The sequence below is a fragment of the Canis aureus genome, chromosome X, assembly GCF_053574225.1.
Source record: "Canis aureus isolate CA01 chromosome X, VMU_Caureus_v.1.0, whole genome shotgun sequence".
In the NCBI taxonomy this organism is placed as follows: Eukaryota; Metazoa; Chordata; class Mammalia; order Carnivora; family Canidae; genus Canis; species Canis aureus.
The window spans coordinates 56,677,226-56,701,108 of record NC_135649.1 but is presented as its reverse complement, the minus strand read 5'-3'; the positions used below and the strand labels follow the sequence as shown (position 1 = coordinate 56,701,108).

At 35.5% G+C, this 23,883-nt stretch overlaps 1 protein-coding gene across 2 annotated transcripts in view; it reads left to right on the top strand.

Annotated features, from left to right (window-relative positions):
- Positions 1-23,883, top strand: part of DACH2 (dachshund family transcription factor 2) — a 182,477-nt gene that overhangs the window by 10,624 nt on the left and 147,970 nt on the right. The gene's annotated exons all lie outside the window — the stretch shown is intronic.

Sequence of the window (23,883 nt, the reverse complement as noted above, 5' to 3'; positions counted from 1 at the left end):
AAGTATCTTCTCTTTATCTTTGGAATTTGCAATCTGAACTATTAAATGTCGAGGTGTTGAACTTTTTTTTTTTTTTAATTTTAGGGGGGGATCTCTCTATCTCCTGGATCTGAATGCCTGTTTCCCTCCCCATTTTATCAAAGTTCTCAGGTATGATTTGTTCAAATATGATTTTTGGCCCTCTCCTTCTCAGCGCCCTCTGGAACCCAAATTAAACATAGATTTTTCCTTCTGAGGCTGTCATTATATTCTCTTAACCTTTTGTCATGGTCTTTTAATTGTTTTTCTCTTTTTTCCTCAGTATCCTTCCTTGCCATCAACTTGTCTTCTATGTCACACACTCTTTCTTGAACATCATTAACCCTCATCATTAGGTCCTTCAGTCTCTGTTGCATCCATTTATTTGATTTTTAATTTTGGCTTGATTAGATCTAAATCCTGCAGTCATAAAGTGCCTTGAATCCTTTATCTTTTTCCAGAGCCACCAGTATCTTTATAATTGTGCTTTTGAATTTGTTTCCTAATATCGAATTGTAGTGCAAATTCTGTAACTGTGTGGCAGAGAGGACTGTTTCTTTCTTTTTTTAAATATTTATTTATTTATTTATTTATTTATTTATTTATTTATTTATTTATGAAAGCCAGAGAGAGAGAGAGCAACAGAGTGACAGAGAGGCAGAGACACAGGCAGAGGAACAAGCAGGCTACATGCAGGTACCCCGATGTGGGACTAGATCCTGGGTCCCCATGGTCACACCCAGGGCTGAATGTTGTGCTAAAAAGCTGAGCTACTGCGGCTGCCCAGAGTGTACTGTTTCTCCCTCAGGACTGCTTTTTCTGCATCCCAAAGATTTTGAATGATTGTATCTTCATTCTCTCTAGTTTCCATGAATCTTTTTAATTCTTCTCTAATTTCCTGGTTGACCCTTTCATCTTTTAGCAGGATGGTACATAACCTCCACGTGTTTGAAATCCTTCCAAACTTCTTCTTGTGGTTTAGTTCTAACTTCAAAGTATTATGGTCTGAAAATATGCAGAGGATGATTGCAATCTTTTGGTATCAGTTAAGACCTGATTTGTGACCCAGTATGTGGTGTATTCTGGAGAAAGTTCCATGTGCACTTGAGAAGAATGTGTATTCAGTTGCTTTGGATGTAAAGTTCTGTAAATATCTGTGAAATCCATCTGGTCCAGTGTATCATTTAAAACTCTTGTTTCTTTGGACATGTTGTGCTTAGAAGACCTATCGATTGTAGAAAGTGTTACATTCGAGTCATCAAGTAGAAGTGTATTATTATCTAAATATGCCTTAACTTTGGTTATTAATTGATTGATATACTTGGCAGCTTCCACATTCGGGGCGTAAATATTGATGATTATTAGGTTCTCCTGTTGGATAGATCCTCTAAGTATGATATAGTGTCCCTCCCTCTTCATCTCTTACTACGGTCTTTGGTATAAATTTTAGTTTATCTGATATAAGGATGGCTACCCCTGCTTTCTTCTGAGGACCACTTGAATGGTAAATGGTTCTTCAACCTTTTATTTTCAGCCTGGATGTGTCCCTATGTCTAAAATGTGTCTCTTGTAGACAGTAAATGGATGGGTCTTACTTTTTTATCCAGTCTGATACCCTGCACCTTTTGATGGGGTCATTAAGCCCATTCATGTTCACAGTTACTATTGAAAGATACGAATTTAGTGTAATCATGATACCTATTCAGTCCCTGTTTTTGTGGATTATTCCCCTGGACATCCTCTTTCTACTACAGAATCCCCCTTATCATTTCTTGCAGAGCTGGCTTGGTGGCCACATATTCTTTCAGTTTCTGCCTATCTTGGAAGCTCTTTATCTCTCCTTCCATTCTGAATTATAGCCTTGCTGGATAAAGTATTCTTAGCTGCTGTTGTTCTCATTTAGGACCCTGAATATATCCTGCCAGCCCTTTCTGGCCTGCCAGGTCTCTGTGGAGATGTCTGCTGTTACCCTAATACTTCTCCATATAAATATTAGATTTCTTGTCTCTTGCTGCTGTAAAGATTTTCTCTTTATCTTTGGAATTTGCAAGTTTCACTATTAAATGTTGGTTGACTGAACAGTTTTTATTGATTTTAGGGGGGATCTCTTTGTCTCCTGGATCTGAATGCCTGTTTGTCTTCCCAAGTTAGGAAAGTTCTCAGCTATGATTTGTTCAAATACATATTCTGGACCTCTGTTCCTTTCGGCGCCCCCAGAACTCCAGTTAAACATAAATTTTTCCTTCTGAGGCTGTCATTTATTTTCCTTAACCTATCATCATATTCTTTTAATTGTTTTTCTCTTTTTTCCTCAGTTTCTCTCCTTGGCATTCACTTATCTTCTATGTCACTCACTTGTTCTTCTCCCTCATTAACGCTCATGATTAGGACCTCAAGTTTGGATTGCATCTCATTTAATTGATTTTTAATTTCATCCTGATTAGTTCTAAATTCTGCAATCGTGAAGTCTCTTGAATGCTTTTTTTAATAAATTAATTTTTTATTGGTGTTCAATTTACCAACATACAGAATAACACCCAGTGCTCATCCCGTCAAGTGTCCCCCTCAGTGCCCGTCACCCATTCACCCCCACCCCCCGCCCTCCTCCCCTTCCACCACCCCTAGTTCGTTTCCCAGACTTAGGAGTCTTTATGTTCTGTCTCCCTTTCTGATATTTTCCACATATTTCTTCTCCCTTCCCTTATATTCCCTTTCACTACTATTTATATTCGCCAAATGAATGAGAACATATACTGTTTGTCCTTCTCCGATTTATGCTTTTTTCTAGAGCCACCAGTATCTTTATAATTGTGCTTCTGAATTGACTTTCTGACATTGAATTGTAATCCAAATTCTGTAACTCTGTGGGAGAGAGGACTGTTTCTGGTTCTTTAGAGGTGAGTTTTTCCTTCTAGTCATTTTGCTCAGTGCAGAGTGGCCAAAAATAAGTTGTACTGGAAAAAGGAGTAAAAGACAGAGGAGAAAAAAGAAAAAAAGAAAAATAAATAAAAAAGGAGAAGAAGGGAAAAAGAAAAAAAGAGGGGGAAGCAAACAGAAAACAAAAAACAAGGGGTGGTTTTCTTTGACTCTATATACTGTAAATCCCTCGACTTCCCCTGGAACTTTCCAGTGCTGTTTGGTCAGTAACTTGCTTTTCCCCCGTCCTTCTAGCTGTTCTTCTGGGTGAGTGGCCTGCTGTGCTGATTCTCAGGTGTGTGCACCTGGGGGACCTGCTCAGCCCCCTGCCTGTTTCAGGGCTCAGTGGGAGTTGTTTATCCTGTGAGGTCCCAGGAGGAACAACAACAATGGCAGTGGCCAGCTCTCCAGCCCCAGAGTCAGCTCCCATTGTAACTACCACAGCTCCCGGTCTGCAATGGCCTGGATGCTCCTGGGGCGGGGGCGGAGGTGTGGGCCGCCGATCTGCACAGTTCAGGGCCACCCTGCAGCAGGAGTGTCCTCGCTGTCCTATGTCCTCCCGGCCTCTGCCTGTCCCAGGGGGAGTGCTGGATCCTGGGGTGTTTTCCCCGGTATCCTGGGCTCTGGGTCCTGCGCTGCTGGAGTCACGCACCTGGGGCCGCAGCCCCCTTCGCAGGGAACCGCTGCCGAGCCGCAATAGAGCTGCTTGTTCCCTTGCCCCTTTCTGGCATGCACTTCAGCTCTTTAGGGAGCTCGGCTGCCGGTGTGGTGGGCTCTCCCCCGGGGCGCAGTTCCTCTGTTAGTGCCCCTGGGAGTCTGAGGGCATCCCTGCCCCTCCTGGGATCCTGCTCCAACTCCCTGCAAGCGCCTTTCTGTCTGGGAAGATTGGTGAAGCTCCTGCTTCTCAGGGCCTGGGCTTTCCTGTCCTGGGGGCACTCGCGGTGGGACCTTAGCCCAGCTCCTTCCCCTTGGATGCTTTTTTATTTCTTTATTTTTTCCCCCATCTTCCTACCTTGATAGAAGCTCAAACGTTTCTCACTGTAGCATTCCAGCTGTTCTCTCTTTAAATCTCAGACCGAATCCATAGGTTTTCAGGATGATTTGAAAGTTATCTTGGTAATTTGATGGGGCCAGGTGACTTGGGGACCCTACTCTTCCACCATCTTGCCCCCTCCCCGAGTGTACTGTTTCTAATTCATCCTTTTGTAGTGAGTTCTTCTTTCTAGTTATTTTGCTCAGTGCAGCGTGGCTGTATGAGCAGACTGCTTCAAGAATATCAACCACAACCTAAGTAAATTTGACCCTAGATGATTCTGCCCACTTCAGACACCAGAAATTGATATCAAAGATCAGAACAAAATAAAAGGACACTAAAGTGAAAGAGAGATGAAAATTTTAAGAAGCAAAGTAAATCTTAGAAATCAGAAACACTCAAACAAAATGAACCTCTTGATGGGCTCATTAGTAGACCAGAGAATGTCAACATTTGAAGACTTTCAATAGAACCTTCCCAAAATGGAAAAAAAAAAGTGAAAAAAAACATTGAAAAAAAACCCAACAAACCTGAGAGCTGTATATTAAGAATTTTGCAACGGTTGCAAAAGGTGTCACATAAATGTAATGGGAATACCAAAATAAAAGGAATGAGGGAACAGAATAGAAGAAACATTTAAAGTATCAATGACTGATAATTTTCTTGAATTAATGAGAGACACTGAGCAAAAGATTCAGGAAGCTCAGAGATTAGTAAGAAGGATAAATATTTTAAAAATCTACATTTATACATATAATACTCAAACTGCAGTATCAAAAACAAAGAGAAAATCTTTTTTTAAAACACCAGAGAAATAAATCCTCCTTACCCATACAAGCACAATGATAAGAATTACGTTGAACTTAACAGAAACCAAGCAAACAAGAATAGAGTGTGTGAAATAGGTACAGTGTTGAGAGAAAAAATAAAATAAAAACCCAACGTAGAATTCTGAATCCAGTGAAATTTCCTTTTAGTAGTGAAGAAATAAATAAAGACTTTCTCAAACAAAAATTGAGGGAATTTTTACCATACCAAAGATCTACCTTAGAAAAAACTGTTAAAAGAAGGTCTATAGAGAGAAGAAAAATAATTTAGGTCAGAAACAGAACTACATAAATGAAGAATGTTATAGAAAGAATAAATTAAGGTAAATATTTTTTTCTTACTCTTAATCTGTTTTAGAAATAATACTATATTCGGGATCCCCGGGTGGCACAGCAGTTTGGCGCCTGCCTTTGGCCCAGGGCACGATCCTGGAGACCCGGGATTGAATCCCACGTTGGGCTCCCGGTGCATGGAGCCTGCTTCTCCCTCTGCCTGTGTCTCTGCCTCTCTCTCTCTCTCTCTGTGACTATCATAAATAAAAAAATTTTAAAAAAAGAAATAATACTATATTCAAAATAATAATATTAACAATATTTTGGCAAGTGATATAAATGGCAATAATGTTATAAGGGATAAGAGGGAGGGATTGAAATTATTCTGTTAAAAGATACTTGCACTACACATGAAATGGTATAGTGTTATTTGCAAGTGAATTTATAAGTTGTAAATGAAAACTGAAAACTCCAGATGAACCCCATAAGGTTTTTTAAACAAGTAAAATTAGTATGCTAAGAGAAGAAAGAGAATAATATAAAATATTAACAGCAGAGAATACAAGAATGGAAGACAAGGTTTACAAAACAAAACAAGGGCAATGACTAGAAAACACTAACAAATATTGTAACTACCTATCCAATTATTAATAATCACTTTAATTATTGGTTTATATACACTTATTAGGGACACCTGGGTGGCTCAGTGGTTAAGCGCCTGCCTTCAGCTCAGGGAGTGATCCTGGAGTCCTGGGATAGAGTCCCACATCGGGCTCTCTGTATGGAGCCTGCTTGTCCCTCTGCATATGTCTCTGCCTTTCTTTCTCTTTGTGTGTCAAATAAATAAATAAATAAAAATTTTTAAAAGAGACACACTTATTAGAGATATAGATTTCCCGATGTACTCCAGTGATCAGGGCTGTTGATGCTTTTGGCCATTACTTACTATATACCTCTTATATAATTATTTATCAAGCAAAAACAACCAAATCAAAACAAAAATTAAAAAAATGAAAACTGTCAGAGTAGATAACTTAAGACCAAACTATTTGTTGACTATAAGAAACTAAATTTAAATATAAAGACTACACGTTGATTCAAAGTAAAGGAATTGAGAAATATATACTATGCTAAAATCAATCAAAAGTTGGTGTAGCTATATTAATTTCAGACAAAGCAGATTTCAGATCAAGAAAAACTGTCAAGGATAAGAGAGGTATGGTATAATGACAGGTCAATTCTCCAAGAAGACATTTATAAGCCTTAATGTGTTTGCTCCTATTAACAGAGTGTCAAAATATATAAGGTAAACACTGATAGAACTGTCAGAAAAAAAACCTGATGAATCCACTCTGATAGTTGGAGACCTCAATACTCTTCTATCTGAAATGGACATATTAAATTGATAGAAATTCAGGAAGTGCATAATTGAACTGAAAAACACCATTAATCAACTGGATCTAATGGACATTTATAGAATATTTTATCCAACAACAGAAGGATATACATTCTTCTTAAGTTCACCTGGAACATTTACCAAGATAGATTTGTTAGAGACAAAAAGCAACCTTAGCTTTGCAATAGCCAGACATCCAGGATTCTGTAAATCTTCTTTAACATATGAAAATCCCTTTAGAAACTTCCTTTATTTCTACCCCCCAACCTAAAAGTATATAATCAATTGCTCCTCACAATCATATTGCAGTTCTTTCTGCCCATGAGTTCTTTCCCTGTGCCTAAAAAAAGCACATTTTCACACTGAATAAAAAAGACAAATTACATTTCAAGTGATTACAATAATAGAAATCATACAAAATATGCTCTTAGTTGCAAATTCAATTAAGTTAGAAACTAATAACAAAAGACAGCTGGAATATACAAAATATGCAGATATTAAACATCATATAAAGATGGGCATTACATAATAATATAGGGATCATTCCAATAAGAAGATATAACAATTTTAATTATCTGTGCATGCACCCTGGGACACCTAACAGAAAAGTAAAAATAAGGAAAAAAAGAGATTTTGATGTTAATACAGCAATAAGACAAGACCTTAACATCAAGGAAGACAATCAATAAGGAAACAGTGTCTTTGAATGATACATTAGACCAGATGGATACAACAAATACATACCACATTCCATTTCCAAACAACACAATACACATTCTTTTCAGGTACACATGGAACATTCTGAACAGATTATATGTTATGCTGCAAAACAAGACTCAATAGATTTAAAAAGACTGAAATATTATCACACATCTTATCACAATATAAAAATTAGAAATCAATCACAAGAAAAAAATTTGAAAAAATGCAAACATATGAATGTTAAACATAGTAAACAACTAATGTGTCAGCAAAGTAATCAAAGAAGAAATTAAAAGATACATGGAAACAAAACCACAAAGGATAATAAGAGAATATTATGAAAAATTATATACCAATGAAATGGACAACCTAGAAGAAATGTATAAATTCCTAGAAGCATACAATCTTTCAAAACTGAACCATGAAGAAATAGAAAATCTAAACAGACTAATAACAAGTAATGAAACTAAATCAGTAATGAAAACACTACACTCTCCCCTCCAAAAACTCCTGGACCAGATGGCTTTAGAGGTGAACTCTGCCAAACATTTTTTTTAAAGATTGTATTTATTTATTCATTACAGAGACAGAGACATAGGCAGAGTGAGAAGCAGGCTCCCTTCAGGGAGCCTGATACAGGACTTGATCCCAGGACCTCAAGATCACGACCTGAGCCAAAAGCAGATGCTCAACTACTGAGCCACCCAGGTGCCCTCAACCAAACATCTAAAGAAAAGTTAATACCTACTGTCCTTAAACTATTCCAAAAAATAGAAGAGGAAGGCATTTTTTCAAGTACATTATACAAGGCCAGCATCACCCTGTTATCAAAACCTGGCAGGCACCATTAAAAAAAAGAAAGAAAGAAAGAAAACTACAGGGTGATATCCCTATTGAACATTGATGCCAAAATAATCAACAAAATACTAGCAAGCCACATTCAACAATTTATTAAAGGATTATTCAGCAAGATCAAGTAGGATTTATTCTGGGGATGCAAGTATGTTTCAATACTCACAAACCAATCAACATCATACACCACATCAAAAAACTGAGAATAAAACTCATATGATCATTTCAATAGATGCATTAAAAGCATTTGACAAAATTTAACATCTGTTCATGATAAAAACTCTCAACAAAGTGGTATTGTAGAGGGAACTAGCTCAAAATACTAAAGCCATAGATGAAAACCTCACAGGTAACACCTTAATGAAGAAAAGCTGAGAGCTTTTCTTCCAAGATTAAGAGCAAAAAAGGATGTCTAATCTTGTCACTTTTATCAACATAGTATTAGAAATCCTAGTCACAATAATTAGATAAGAAAAATAAATATTCAAATAGATAAGGAAGAAGTAAAACTCTTATTACTTGCAGATGCCATGATACTATAAGAAAACCCTTAAAACTCCAACAAAAAACTACTAGAAATAGTAAATTAATTCAGTAAATTTACAGGCTACAAAAATAAAATGCAGAAATTGGTCGCAATTCTTTCTTTTGTGTGTGTGTGTGTTAAAACTTTACACACACATTTATTTTATTATTTTATTTTTTTGTATTTTGTATTGGAGTTTGATTTGCCAACATATACTATAACACCCAGTGCTCATTGTGGAGGCTGAGAAAAATTAAGGCCATCCCACCTAAAGTTTAGCATTAGCACAAGTACAGCCATCTTAGGCCCCTGTGAATAAGAGCTGAACTTTACAGGAAAAACTGCAGAATGTCCTTGGCAGGGAATCCCATATCAGAAAGACAGCAGAGCCCAGCCTGTGGTAGAAAGTCCCATATTAGAATGAGAACAGAGCTCAATGCTCTTGAAAGCCCCATATCAGAATGTAAACAGAACTTTAGAAATTCCTCCACCCCTTCTGAAAATCCCCTAGACCAGCCTATAAAAAACCCAGCTGTAACCCACTTCGGGGTCCAAGTCCCTGCTCCGCTGTGTTGGGTATACTTGGACCTAAGCTCGAGCTTGCTAATAAACCCTCGTGCGCTTGCATCGGTGTTGGCTCCTTGGTGGTTTCTCGGATTTGCAATCTTGGGCACAATATTCATCCTGTCAAGTACCCCCCTCAGTGCCCATCACCCAGTCACCCCATTCCCCACCCCCCTCCCCTTCCACTACCCCTTGTTTCCCAGTCTCTCATGGTCTGTCACCCTCTCTGATATTTCTGACTCATTTTCTTTTCTTTTTCCCTTTAATCCCTTTCACTATTTTTTATATTCCCCGAATGAATGAAACCATATACTGTTTGTCCTTCTCCAACTGACTTAACTTCACTCAGCATAATACCCTCCAGTTCTTTCCACGTTGAAGCAAATGGTGGGTATTTGTCATTTCTAATGGCTGAGTAATATTCCATTTTATATATAGACCACATATTCTTTATCCATTCATCTTTCAATGGACACCTAGGCTCCTTCCACAGTTTGGCTATTGTGGACATTGCACAGCAATGCTTTACACACATAACAAAGAAGCAGAAAGAAATTTTATGAAAATTCCATTTACAATTGCACCAACTAGAATAAAATACCTAGGAATAAAATTAAAGAAGTAAAAGGCCTGTACTCTGAAAACCACAAAATACTGAGGAAAGAAACTGAAGAGACACAAAAAAATTGGGAAGATATTCCATGCTCATGGATTGGAAGAACCAATGTTGTTAAAATGTTCATACTACACAAAGCAATCTAGAGATTCAATACAATCTCTATAAAAATACCAATAGCACTTTTCACAAATCTAGAACAAATAATATCAAAATTTTGCAGCACCATAAAAGACACTAAATATCCAAAGCAATCATGAGACAAAACAAAGCTGGAGGTATAACAATTCCAGGTTTCAAGATCCACTACAAAGCTATAGTAATCAAAATAGAATGGTACTAGAGCAAAAATAGACATAGATTAAAAGAGCACAATAGAAAAACCAGAAGTAAACCTATGATTATATGGTCAATTAATCTATGACAAAGAATGCAAGAATGTACAATGTGAAAAAGACAGTATCTTCAATAAATGGTCTTGGGAAAACTGGACAGTTACATGAAAAGAATGAAATTGGACCACTTTCTGACAACTTTCATAAAAGTAAGCTCAAAGTGGATTAAATAACTAAATGTGAGACCTGAAACTATGGAAATCTTTGAAAAGAACACAGGTAGTAATTTCTCTGACATAAGCTGTAACATTTTTCTAAGAGTGTCCCCTAAGGAAAGGGCAATAAAAACAAAAAATAAATGATTGAGACTACATCAAAATAAAAAGCTTTTTCACAGCAAAGGAAAACATCAACAAGACAAAAGGCAGTTTACTGAATGGAGGAATATATTTGGAAATGATATGCCCAATAAGGCAAAAGTACCCAAAATATATAAATAACTTATACAGAACTTAGAAGATGATGGCAGAGGACTCTAGTCTCACCTCATCCCACAAACACAACTATATAACTATCAGATCATCTTAAATATCCCAGAAGTCGCCAGAAAACTGAGAGAACAAACTCCATAACTAAAGGCAGAAAAGAGGCCACATAAAGAAGGTAAGAAGTATAGAGCTAAGGGTTAGGGGAGAAGCAGATCACAGCTACTGCAGAGGAGGTGGGGAGCCATGGTCTTGGAGAGGGGCACAAGAGAGTGGAACAAATGGGGGAACACTTAAGGAAAACATTTCCCCATAGCCATTGAAAAAAGAGGGACTGAATTTTGTGAGTTCTTGCAACCAGCAGGGCTTAAATTCTAAAGTTTGAAAGGTCAAGAGGTGTCCCTGGGATAGAGCCTGGAGGGCACTTCAGTGATCTGAAGAATGCCTAGGGCACACAGTAGAGAGACTTCACTGTTTGCTGAAGAGTTCCCTGATTGACAGCATTCCTGGAGACTGCTCTAGAAACAAAGGAGCTGGCTGGCACCATTTCCCTGCCAAGTATCTCAGAATAAACACAGAGCCACCTGCAGGAAGCACTGTAGTGCTAACACTGGCTACCTACCTTGCTTAAGCCAAGTCCCATCCCCTGTGCTCTTGCTCTTGTGGATCTACCCTACCCAGTCAAACATGCCTCATCCAAGCACAGAGGTCTTCTTACCCAGAAGACTAATACAAACCACAGCCCACACCACCTCTCCTCTACCAGAAAATTTTACAGGGGCTCAGTTCTGGTGGAGTTAGTGTTAGGTCTCATTTCACAAGCCGACCAAAACACACCTAGTTAAAATGGACCACATTTAAGCCAGGGACAAAACACCACCCACAGCAAGCAAAGAGAACCTCTGCAGATTAATGGCCTGAAGGAAAGAGCAGCCAAAACACAATGGCAGAGTACATGTGGCATTCACCAGAGAGATATTCTTTGTTATAAAAGGCCCTTCACACTACATGACCTCTTCTTCATAAGGCCATTACTTTCAGGAGCAATAGACATAACTTCATTTTCTAATACAGAAGAAAGCAGAGACATAGACAAAATGCCAAGATGGAGGAATGAAAAATAAAAGTTAAAGCCAGCCAGTGATCTAATTGGGAAAAAAATGTATAATTAACATGCCTGAAAGAAAATTTAAAGCAACAATGATAGGGAAATCACTGAGCTTGAGAAAAGAATAGAAGACATCAGTGAGACCTGTAGCACAGAGATAAAAAAAAGTTAGAAAAGAATAAATCAGGATTAAAAGCCCAATAAATCATATTAAAAACATGCCTGATGCAATGAACAACAGATTGGAAGAAACAGAGGAGCAAATTAATGACCTGGAAGACAAAGTAATGGAAAGCAATGAAGTTTAACAGAAGAGAGAAAGAATTATGGAAAATGAGAATATACTTAAAAGAACTCAGTAACTCCATCAAATACAGAAGCATTCATATTGTAGGAGTCCAAGAATAAGAGGGAGAAAAGTGGGCAGAAGATTTATTTGAAGAAATAAAAGCTGGCTACTTCCCTAATCTGAGGGAAGAAACAGACATCCAGATTCATGAGGCACAGAGAATCCCCACCAAAATTTATAATAGCAGGCCAATACCAAGACATATTGTAATTAAAAGGGGGAAATTTTGTGATGAAGAAAGTATCTTAAAAGCAGCAAGACAAAAAAAAAAAAAAAAGCCAACTTACAAGGAAAGACCCATAAGACTAGCAGGATATTTCCCAACAGAAACTTTGCAAGGCAGAAGAGAGTGGCATGATATATTCAAACTACTGAATGGGAAAAATCTTCACCCAAGAATATTCTATCCAGTAAGGCTACCATTCAGAATAGAAGGAAAGGTAAAGAATTTCCCCAGACAAACAAAATCTTAAGGAGTTCATGACCACTACACCAGCTCTATGAGAAATATTAAAGGGGACATTTTGAGTGGAAAGGAGAAACTAAAAATTACAGTATAAAAGTAGGAAACACAAAAACAGTAAAAATGAAATTTTTGTAAAAATCAGTCAAGGAACTCACACCAAAAATGTTATAAAGTATAACATATACCTAAAACATGGGATGAGGATGAGAAAAGAATAAGAACAAAACTGAATGACCATCAAATGAATATAGATTTCTATTTGTAGAACGGGATATATACAAACCTCATAGTAACCATAGTGCACAAACCACTAATAAACGTGCAAAAAAGAGAAAGTTATCTGAATATATCACTAATAAACTGTCAACAAAACATGAAAGAAAGACAAGAAAGAATCAGAGAGAATCTCCAGAAACAACCAGAAAATAAGTTTTAAAAAGACAATAAATATACATAGCTATCAATAATTACTTTGAGTGTAAATGGACAAAATGCTCCAATCAAAAGACAGAGGGTGTCAGAATGGATAAAAAGGACCAATCCAAATGATTCTTTCAAGAGGCTCGTTTTTCACATAAGTTGCTGGAAGATTGAAAGTGAGAGTTTGCAGGAACATTTTTCATTCAAATGGATATCAAAAGAAAGCCAGAGTAGCCATACTTATATTAGACAAACTACATACTAAAAATGGTAATGAGATGGGCATTAAGGAGGGCACATGATGTGATGAACACTTGGAGTTATATGCAACTGATAAATTACTAAACTTTACATCTAAAACTAATGATGTACTATATGATGGCTAATTGGATTTAAATTTAAAAAATGGTAATGAGGGGCACTATAAAATAATAAAGAGGAGAATCCCAATAGAACATATAAGAATTATAATATTTATGCATACATGTAACCATCCAAATATATTAAAAATTAATAGCAAGCATAATAGAGCTAATTAATAATGCTACAGTAATAGTAGGGGATTTTAGCATCCCAGTTAGATCCATGAACAGATCATCTAAAAAGAAAATCAACAAGCAAAGAAAACCTTTGAAAAACACACTGGCCCAGATGGACTTAATAGATATATGCAGAACATTCCATCCTAAAATAACAGAATCTGCATTCTTTTCAAATCAACTAGGACATTTTCCAGAATAGATCACATTGTAGGTCAAGAAAAAGGCTTTGACAGGTACAAAAAGATTGAAGTCATACCATGCAACTTTGCTGACCACAAAGCTAGGAACATAGTAGTCAACCACAAGAAAAAAACCTGGAAAGATCACAAATACATGAGAAAAGCTGATTAAAATATATACTAGTGAGCAAATGGTGGGTATTTGTCATTTCTAATGGCTGAGTAATATTCCATTGTATACATAAACCACTTCTTCTTTATCCATTCATCTTACGTTGATGGAAATGGAGGGTATTATGCTGAGTGAAATAAGTCAATCGGAGAAGGACAAACATTATATGGTCTCATTGATTTGGGGAATATAAAAAATAGTGAAAGGGAATAAAGGGGAAAGGAGAAAAAGTGAGTGGGAAATATCAGAAAGGGAGACAGAACATGAGAGACTCCTAACTCCGGGAAACGAACTGGGGGGGGGGTGGAAGGGGAGGTGGGCAGGGGTGGGGGTGACTGGGTGATGGGCACTGAGGGGGGCACTTGATGGGATGAACACTGGGTGTTATTTTATATGTTGGCAAATTGAAGACCAATAAAAATAAATTTATATAAAAAAAAACAAATGAGGTAGAATAATAACTATCAGAATGTATTTTATGCTAGAATAAGTATTATTTTGTTAGCTTTTGTTTTTTATGTATCAACATATGTATTGGGTTGCAACTTAGAATGTTTCTTAATACAAATATATATATACTAGTAAACAATGAATGATCAACCAGGAAATCAAAGAAGAAATTTAAAGATATATAGAAACAATTGAAAATGTAAACACAATGCTCCAAAATCTTTTGTATGCAACATAAGTGGTCCTTAGAGGCAAGCATATAGCACTACAGCTGTACCTCAAAAAACAAAAAATCACCAATAAAAAAAACCTTACACCTAATAGAGATCCAATTAAATAAAATCACAAATGAGAGAGGAGAAAGAACCAACAATACAGAAATACAATCATAAGAAAATATTATGAAAAAATATATACCAACAAATTGGTCAATATGGAAGAAATGGATGAATTCCTAGAAACATATAAATTACCAAAACTGAAACAGGAAGAAGTAGAAAACTTGAACAGACCTATAACCAGCAGAGAAATTGAATCAGTAATTAAAAACTCCCAACAAACAAAACTCCATGACCCGATGGCTTCACAGGTAAATTATACCAAACATTTAAAGACTTAATTCCTATTCTTCTCAAACTACTCCAAAAAATAGAAAAGTAAGTAAAAATTCCAAATTCATTCTCTGAGGCCACCATTACCCTAATACCAAAACCAGATAAAGACACCACTAGAAAAGAGAACTTTAGGCAAAAATCCCTGATGTAAATAGATGCAAAAATCCTCAATAATATACTAGCAAATCAAATCTAACAATACATTAAAAAAATTTTTACAACTAAGTGGGATTTATTTCTAGTTTGCAATGGTAGTTCTATATTCACAAATCAATCAAGGTGCTATATCACATCAATAACAGAAAGAATAAAAACATTACAATTAACAAACTCAATAGATGCAGAAAAAGCATTTGACAAAGTACAGCATCCATTCATTCAACCTCAACAAAGTAGGGTTAGAAGGAACATACCTCAATATAATAAAGGCCATGTACACAACAGCTAGCATTATCCTCAGTGAGGAGGGGTCAGGAAGAAGGCAGGAATGTCCACTCTCATCACTGTTATTTAACATAGTATGGGAATGCCTAGATACAGCAATCAGAAAGCAAAAAGAAATAAAAGGCATCCAGATTGACAAGGAAGAAGTAAAACTTTCAATATTTTCAGAGGGCATGATACTATATATAGAAAACTCAGAAGACTCCACCAAAAACTTGCTAAAAGTGATAAACAAATTCAGTAAAATCACAGGACACAAAATCAACATACAAAAAGCTTCTGCATTTCTATACACTAATAATAAAGCAGAAAAAAAAGAGAAATTAAAGAACCAAATCTCAGTTACAATTGTAGCAAAAATAGTAAGATATCTAGAAATATACCTTACCAATGAGGTGAAAAAACCTTTACACTGAAAAATATAAAATATTTATGAAAGAAATTGAAGATGACACAAAGAAATAGAAAGACATTCCATGTCCATGGATTGGAAGAACAAGTATTGCTAAAACGTCTATACTACCCAAAGAAATCTACACATATAATGCAATCCCTGTCAAAATACCACCAGCATTTTTCACAAAGCTAGAAAAAATGATCCTAAAATTTGTATGGAATCACAAAAGACTCCAAATAGCCAACACAATTTAAAAAAAAGAAAAGCATAGTTAGAGGCATTACAATTCTGGACTTCAAGTTATATTACAAGTTATATTTAGTAATCAAAATAGTATGATACTGGCAAAAAATAGACACATAGATTAATGTAATAGAATAGAAAACCATGAAATGAATCCACAAATATATAATCAATTAATCTTTGACAAAGCAAGAAAGATTATCCAATGGGAAAAAGACTGTCTCTTCAACAAATGGTGTTGGGAAAACTGGACAGCCACGTGCAAAAGAAAGAAACATGAATACTTTCTTACACCATACACAAAAGTAAATTCAAAATGGATTAAAGGTCTAAATGTGAAACCTGAATCTAGAAGAGAACACAGGAAGTAATTTTTTGATAATGGCCTTAGTAACTTATTTCTAGATATGTCTCTTGATGCAAGGGAAAAAATAAAGACATATATATGGCTATATCATAATAAAAATTTCTTGTGACTATATCATAATAAAAATTTCTGCACAGCAAAGGAAATAATCAACAAAGCTAAGTTGCAACAATGGAATGGGAAAGGATATTTGCAAATACTATATCTGATAATGTGTTAGTATCCAAAATATGTAAAGAACTTATAAAACTCAATGCTGAAAAAACTAATAATCCAATGAAAAAATGGGCAGAAGACACAAATATATATTTTCCAAAGAAGACATATAGAAGGCTAAAAGACATGTGAAAAGATGCTCATCATTATCTATCAACAGGGAAATGCAAATCAAAATTACTATGAGATATCACCTCACACCTATCAGAATGGCTAAAATCAGCAACACAAGAAACAACAGTTGTTGGCAAAGATATCAAGAAAGGGAATTCTCTTATACTCTTGGTGAGAATGTCAACTTGTGCAGGTACTCAAGAGAAAATTATTGAAATTCCTCAAAAGGTTAAAAATAGAATTTCTCTGTGATCCAGCAATTGCACTTCTAGGTATTTACCCCAAAAATAAAAAATAACTGTTTCAAAGGGATACATGCACCCGGATATATATATAGCAGCAGTATCTACAATGGCCAAATTATGGAAATAGCCCAGTATCCATGGACTGATGAATGGATAAAGATTATATATATAATGAAAAGAATGAAATTTTGCCATTTGCAACAACATGGGTGGAGCTAGACAGTATTATGGTAAATGAAGTAAGTCAGAGAAAGACAAAGAGCATGTGATTTCACTTATATGTGGAATTTATAAGAAACAAAACAGAGGGGAAAGAAAAAGAGAGACAGAGGCAAACCAAGAAACAGACTATTAACTATAGAGAACAAACTGTTGCCAGAAGGGAGTTCGGTGGCAGGATGGGTTCAATGGGCGATGGGGATTAAGGCAGTACAGTTATTGTGGTGAACATTAGGTGATGTATGGAAGTGCTGAATCACTTCATTTTATACATGAAACATATTACACTGTGTATCAACTAACTGGAATTTAAATGAAAACTAAAGAAAAAATTATACAACTCAACACCAAAACACAAACAAACAAGCAAGCAATCTAATAAAAAATGGGCAGAGACACTGAATAGGTATTTTCCCAAAGATGCATACAGTGTCAATGTACACATGAAAAGATGCTCAACATCATCAATCATCAGAGAGAGGCAGATCAAACTATAGTCAGCTATCACCATACACTTGTCAGAATGGCCAGCATCAAAATACAAGAAATAGGTTTGGTGAGGATATGGAGAAAACAGAACCTCTATGCACTGTTAGTGGTAATGCAAATTTGCACACCAATTTGGAAAACAGTATGGAGGTTCCTCAAAAAATTAAAAATATTAATATAATATCTAATAATTCCACTATTGGATATTTGCCCCAAAAATGAAAACATTAAGTCAAAAGATATATTCAGCCCTATCATATATATTCACCACCACATATATATATTATATATATATATATACATATATATATAATATATATATATATTCAGTCATCTTATTCAATGATAAAAAAGGATGTGATCTTGATATTTGCAAAGCAGGGAGGGACCTAAGGGTATTATGCTAAGTGACCTAATCAGAGAACTATAAATACCATATGATTTTACTCATTTGTAGAATCTTAAAAAATAGAAATAAACAAATGAAAAACAGAATCATTCTTGTTAGTAGAGAATAAGCTGATGGTTGCTGGTGGGGAGATGGACAAAATGGGTGACAGGGCTGGGAGATACAGCCTTCTAGTTATGGAATGAAAAATCATAGGAATAAAAGGTACATCATGAGGAATGTAGTCAATGATAATGTAATAGTGTTGTATGGTGACAGATGGTAGCAATACTTGTGGTGAGCATAACATAATGTATAAACTTGTGAAATCACTATCTTGCACACCTGAAACTAATGTAACATTGATTAACTGCACTTGAAAAGAAAAATTTTTTCAAAAAACAGTCTTGGAAGAACTGTAAATGTTTCTAAGTGAAACAAAGCCAGTCTGAAAAAAATAGTTTATGACTCCACCTATATGGCATTGAGGGATAGATATATCTATAAAGAAGTAAAAACAAAGGGGGAAAAACCCAAGGTAATAATGAAGGGATGAATCTGTGGAATGCAAGAGATTTTAGGGCAGTGGAACCTGTCTGTATGATACTGTAAAACATGATACACGGTATTATGCATTTGTGAAAAGCCATAGGACGTGCAATACAAAGAATGAACTCAAATACAAACTATGGACTGTAATTAGCAAGAATGTATCAATATTGGGTGCCTGGGTGGTTCAGTGGTTGAGCATCTGCCTTAAACTCAGGGTGTGATCCCAGGGTCTGGGATTGAGTCCCGCACCGGGCTCCTTGTGGGAGGCCTGCTTCTCCTTCTGCCTATGTCTTTGCCTCTTTCTGTGTGTCTCTCATTAATAAATAAATAAAATCTTAAAAAAAGAATGCATCAATATTGATTCATTAGTCATAGCAAATATACCATACTAATACAAGATGTTAATAAGCAGAGAAACTGCTGGTGGAGAGGGGATATATGGAATTTCTCAGTAATTTCTGCTGATTTTTGCCATATAGCTAAAACTTTTCTAAAAAGGAAGTCTATTGATTTAAAAAGGAAGAAATTTTACCACACCTAAATAAATAGGGTTAAAGAGGTAGTTTCCAGACAGGGGCATGAGTAAGAGTAAGGCTAGGGTGAATTCAAATTGTAGAGTGCTACAATTAGTCTAGTGAGGCTAAAGTAGAGCATACATAGAAGAATATTCTGAGATAGTGAAGCTAGAAAAGTAACTTCACATGGAACCAAAGAGCTTATATTTTATTTTGGAGATATTAAGTAGCCACTAAAGTCTTAAAATTGGAGTGGAAAGGCAAGTGAAATGGCATAGGAGAACCAACTGAGAAAACAGGGTACCAAATTGTTATGATAGTATTAGTACTTGACTGTAGAAATGGCAAGATATTACAGAGGTCAACATGACTTGGAAATTAGGGAGTGTGGGATTTTAGAAGGAGTATTAGAGTATTACTGAAGTTTATAGCCTTAGTAGCTAGGAAGAAGTGGTGCTATTCATTTACATAAAATTTATAGGAGTTACTGGAATACCAGGATGCTTTAGAAATATGCTTATAGTAGCTAGCCTGATGACCTTGAGGTTAACAGGAAAGAGATGACTATTTCGGTGATTTAAAAAAATAATTTAATTACCATACTATTAAAAGTCTATGTATTTCTGGCATGTTACTAAAAGAGCCAGGTTGTTAGAGTGTGGTGTACTTTTGATGGCTCTTAATTTAATGTTTTCAACTTTGGGTAAATGTTGACTTACATAATTCAGTTTTTGTATATGCTTTGCATGTGCAGCTCATGTGGGGTCACTGTTAAACTAGCCAGTGATGTAAATATTAGCTTAGAGTCTAGGGTATTATAGTCAACCGACAGTTATTTCAGGTCATGATCTGAAAGTGTAACTTTTAAGTAATTCATGGTCTATTGAAATGTTTGATGAATTGTATTTTAAAACTATCAATAGGCTGTTAAACTCTGTAATCTGTATTTAGTTTGCACATCAATTGGACTGTAAGTAGGCATATGACTTGATATGGCCAGATGGTATCTGAATGATGCTGAAAATCTTTGGAGACTGAGGACAGATTATTACACTGTTAAGGGAAATGTAAATTTTTTTTTTTTAATTTTTATTTATGATAGTCACACACACACACACAGAGAGAGAGAGAGAGAGAGGCAGAGACATAGGCAGAGGGAGAAGCAGGCTCCATGCACTGGGAGCCCGACGTGGGATTCGATCCCAGGTCTCCAGGATCGTGCCCTAGGCCAAAGGCAGGCGCCAAACCGCTGCGCCACCCAGGGATCCCGGGAAATGTAAATTGATCAAAGGCTTATTTAAGTATTGTGTGATTAAAGGAGGCACTGATGGCTACTTTTCATTTCCAGTTTGATCAATTTTCTACTAAAACTGAGTACACAAAGAAGAATTGAGATCTATAATTATCTTGGGTAAATGAGAATCTTGTATAGAAACCTATTTATGTCATTCATGGTTACTATTATGTTGAGTATAAAGTAAAGCTTTTGGGAAAAGATAAACAGTGATTAATTTAATATGTGTTACGTAACATCTTATTATAGCAAAGTCATATGATGAGTATAGTATAAAAATGCATATACATCAAAGTAATTCTGGAAGGCTAACTGAAAAATGTGTATTTTAAAAGGGGATGCAGAGGCCATTTTTAAATTCAGTGTTTACACTATATTGAGGCTTCTTTAATGAATTAATACAGTAGGAAATTTTAAAACTGAAAAGTTGGATTTGGCAGATTGTTCCTTATAAGTATTTAGATATAGTGAGCCATAAGTAAATTGATAGGGGGGAGTTTAAAATATTTTATTAAAATTCTGTGGGAATTAGCGGTCATAGGAAGTACAGAGTATGTTCCCCTTCTTGATTTCCATGCAGAATTTAAGTTTCTAACCTTTTTAAATCCTTGTGAAATTCTATTAATACATTTTACGGCTGAATTTATCACAAATATTGGTGAATGTTGTGTTCTTTATATAGGAGTTTTTTCTTTTTTTTTTTTTTAATTTATTTTTTATTGGTGTTCAATTTACTAACATACAGAATAACACCCAGTGCCCGTCACCCATTCACTCCCACACCCCGCCCTCCTCCCCTTCCACCACCCCTAGTTCGTTTCCCAGAGTTAGCAGTCTTTACGTTCTGTCTCCCTTTCTGATATTCCCCACACATTTCTTCTCCCTTCCCTTATATTCCCTTTCACTATTATTTATATTCCCCAAATGAATGAGAACATATAATGTTTGTCCTTCTCCGACTGACTTACTTCACTCAGCATAATACCCTCCAGTTCCATCCACATTGAAGCAAATGGTGGGTATTTGTCATTTCTAATAGCTGAGTAATATTCCATTGTATACATAAACCACATCTTCTTTATCCATTCATCTTTCGTTGGACACCGAGGCTCCTTCCACAGTTTGGCTATCATGGCCATTGCTGCTATAAACATCGGAGTTTTTTCAACTGAGTGATTACTTTAGTGTTGCATGGGACCTGTTAAGTATATATTTGATTCTATTGCACAACTTTATCTTTTTGTTGTTGTTAATGGCTTTAGTTCAACTATCAGTGTTGAGGCCAGGAGACAGATGTTAAATCAATTAACAGCATTATGTTTAAACCTGCTTTTTGTCCTAAACGTATGTGTTTTGAGAGTTTGTGTTACTGTTACTATTGTTTTGAGAAATGAGATTTAGTGGGACTCTGAATATACTTCCTATTGCTTTGTTGTTGTTCAATAGCTATTGTGATCTTTGAAGCAAGGAAAAAAGAAGATGGCAAAGAGGATAAAAAGATATTATTAATAGTGAATAATTGTGTGTGATATCAACATAAACACTATCCATTGTAGATTTCTATAATCTATAACAATGTAGGAAAAATTATAGACGAGGATGTTTCAGACTATCTGTTAAAAATTATTAACAAATACCAACATCATTGAGTAGTATCTAGAATTCTATTATTTTTATGGAAGATAAAATAGTTTCTGGGCTTCTGCCCAAATGAAGACAAGATTATTGTTGAGGCAACAGTTTAAGATACATTGTAAAGTACTATGGTTTACTTATCGTAGTGATGTTAATATCCATAATGTTAGACAAACCCTCACTAGCCTCTGCTCAAAGATGTATCCTCACAAATCCCAACCTCATCAGGGGTAAGTAGACAACTATTTTAATTTGTTAGCTTTTCCATGATGACATATCTGCAGATATCACAAGTGTAACATGGATAAGACTGGTTTAAATATCCAGTAGTGCAATTGCTGGGTTGTAGGGTAGCTCGATTTTCAACTCTTAGGAGAACCTCCATACTATTTTCCAGAGTGACTGGACCATCTTGTATTCCCACCAGCAATGTACGAGGGTCCCCTTTCTCCACATCTTCACCAAAATCTGTCGTTTCCTGACTTGCTAATTTTAGCCACCTCACTGGTGTGCGGTAGTATATCATTGTGGTTTTGAGTTGTATTTCCTTGATTCCGAGTGATGTTGAGCATTTTTTTCATGTGTTTATTGGCCATTTGTATGTTTTCTCTGGAGAAATGTCTGTTAGATGTTTTCTGCCATTTCTTGAATGGATTATTTATTCTTTGGGTGTTCAGTTTGATAAATTCTTTATAGACTTTGGATATATTAGCCTTTTATCTGATATATCATTTGCAAGTATCCTCTCACATTCTGTCAATTGTCTTTTGGTTTGTCAATTGTTTCCTTGCGGTACAGAAACTTTCTATCTTGATGAATTCCCAGTAGTTCATTTTTGCCTTTGTTTCCCTTGATTTGGAGACATATCTAGTAAGAATTTGTTCTCTAGGATTTTGATGGATTCCTGTCTCTCATTTAAGTCTTCTATCCATTAATAATAAACAAACAAACAACAAACTTATGGTGGCTATTTATTATACTTTCTTAAATTCAAAATGTGTTTGTACATTGTATATTTAAATATATGGAATATGTAAATAAGGAAAAAAGGAAAGCGTGTGAAAACTATTTTATCTTGCATAAGAAAGCAAACAGAATTCTAGATACTACTCAATGATGTTGGTATTTGTCACCAAATTAAAAATAGGTTGAATATTTTGATAGGGGAGTTACTCATTATTGATAAAGTTTTAAATTAGAGCCATACTATTCATTTTAGAGATTATAACTAAAAGGGTAGGACATATTCCAAGGGGTACCTGGGTGGCTTAGTTGGTTAAGAGTCAGACTCCTGGTTTCAGCTTAGGTAGTGATCTCAATAACGTGAGATTGAACCCCACATCGGGCTTCATGCTCAATGTGGAATTTGCTTCAGATTCTCTCTCCTGCTTCTCTCCTTACTTGCATGCTCTCTCTCTTAAATAAATAAATAAATAAACAAATAAACAAATAAATAAATAAATAAAATCATTTTAAAAAGAACATATTCCAAGTCCTATTTACTTCAATAATTCTGAAGCCTAGAGAATATACATCCTGTCTTACCAGCACCACTATTATATTTTTAAAGAAGGTATTAAGTTATAAGCTAACACATCAATATATTATAATTATTAAAAATAAAATTAATTCTTAATTAACAAAATGTCGTTTTGCTTAAAGATTTTTATTTGTTTTTATGAGTAAAAAATTGCATCTTATAAATATTTTTAGAGTGAGAGCAAGAGCAAGGAATAGGTAGATAAAAGTTTATGGATATAAGAACAATTTTAAAAATATAAAGCAATATTCAATCCTAGGTACCATTAATTGCCTAAAGAGATACTAGGATATAATAAAACTTGATTTAAAAGAAAAGCCAACAAGAATGAATTAAGACACTTTTTCTTACTATTTCATAGCATCAATTTTGATGTGATTTT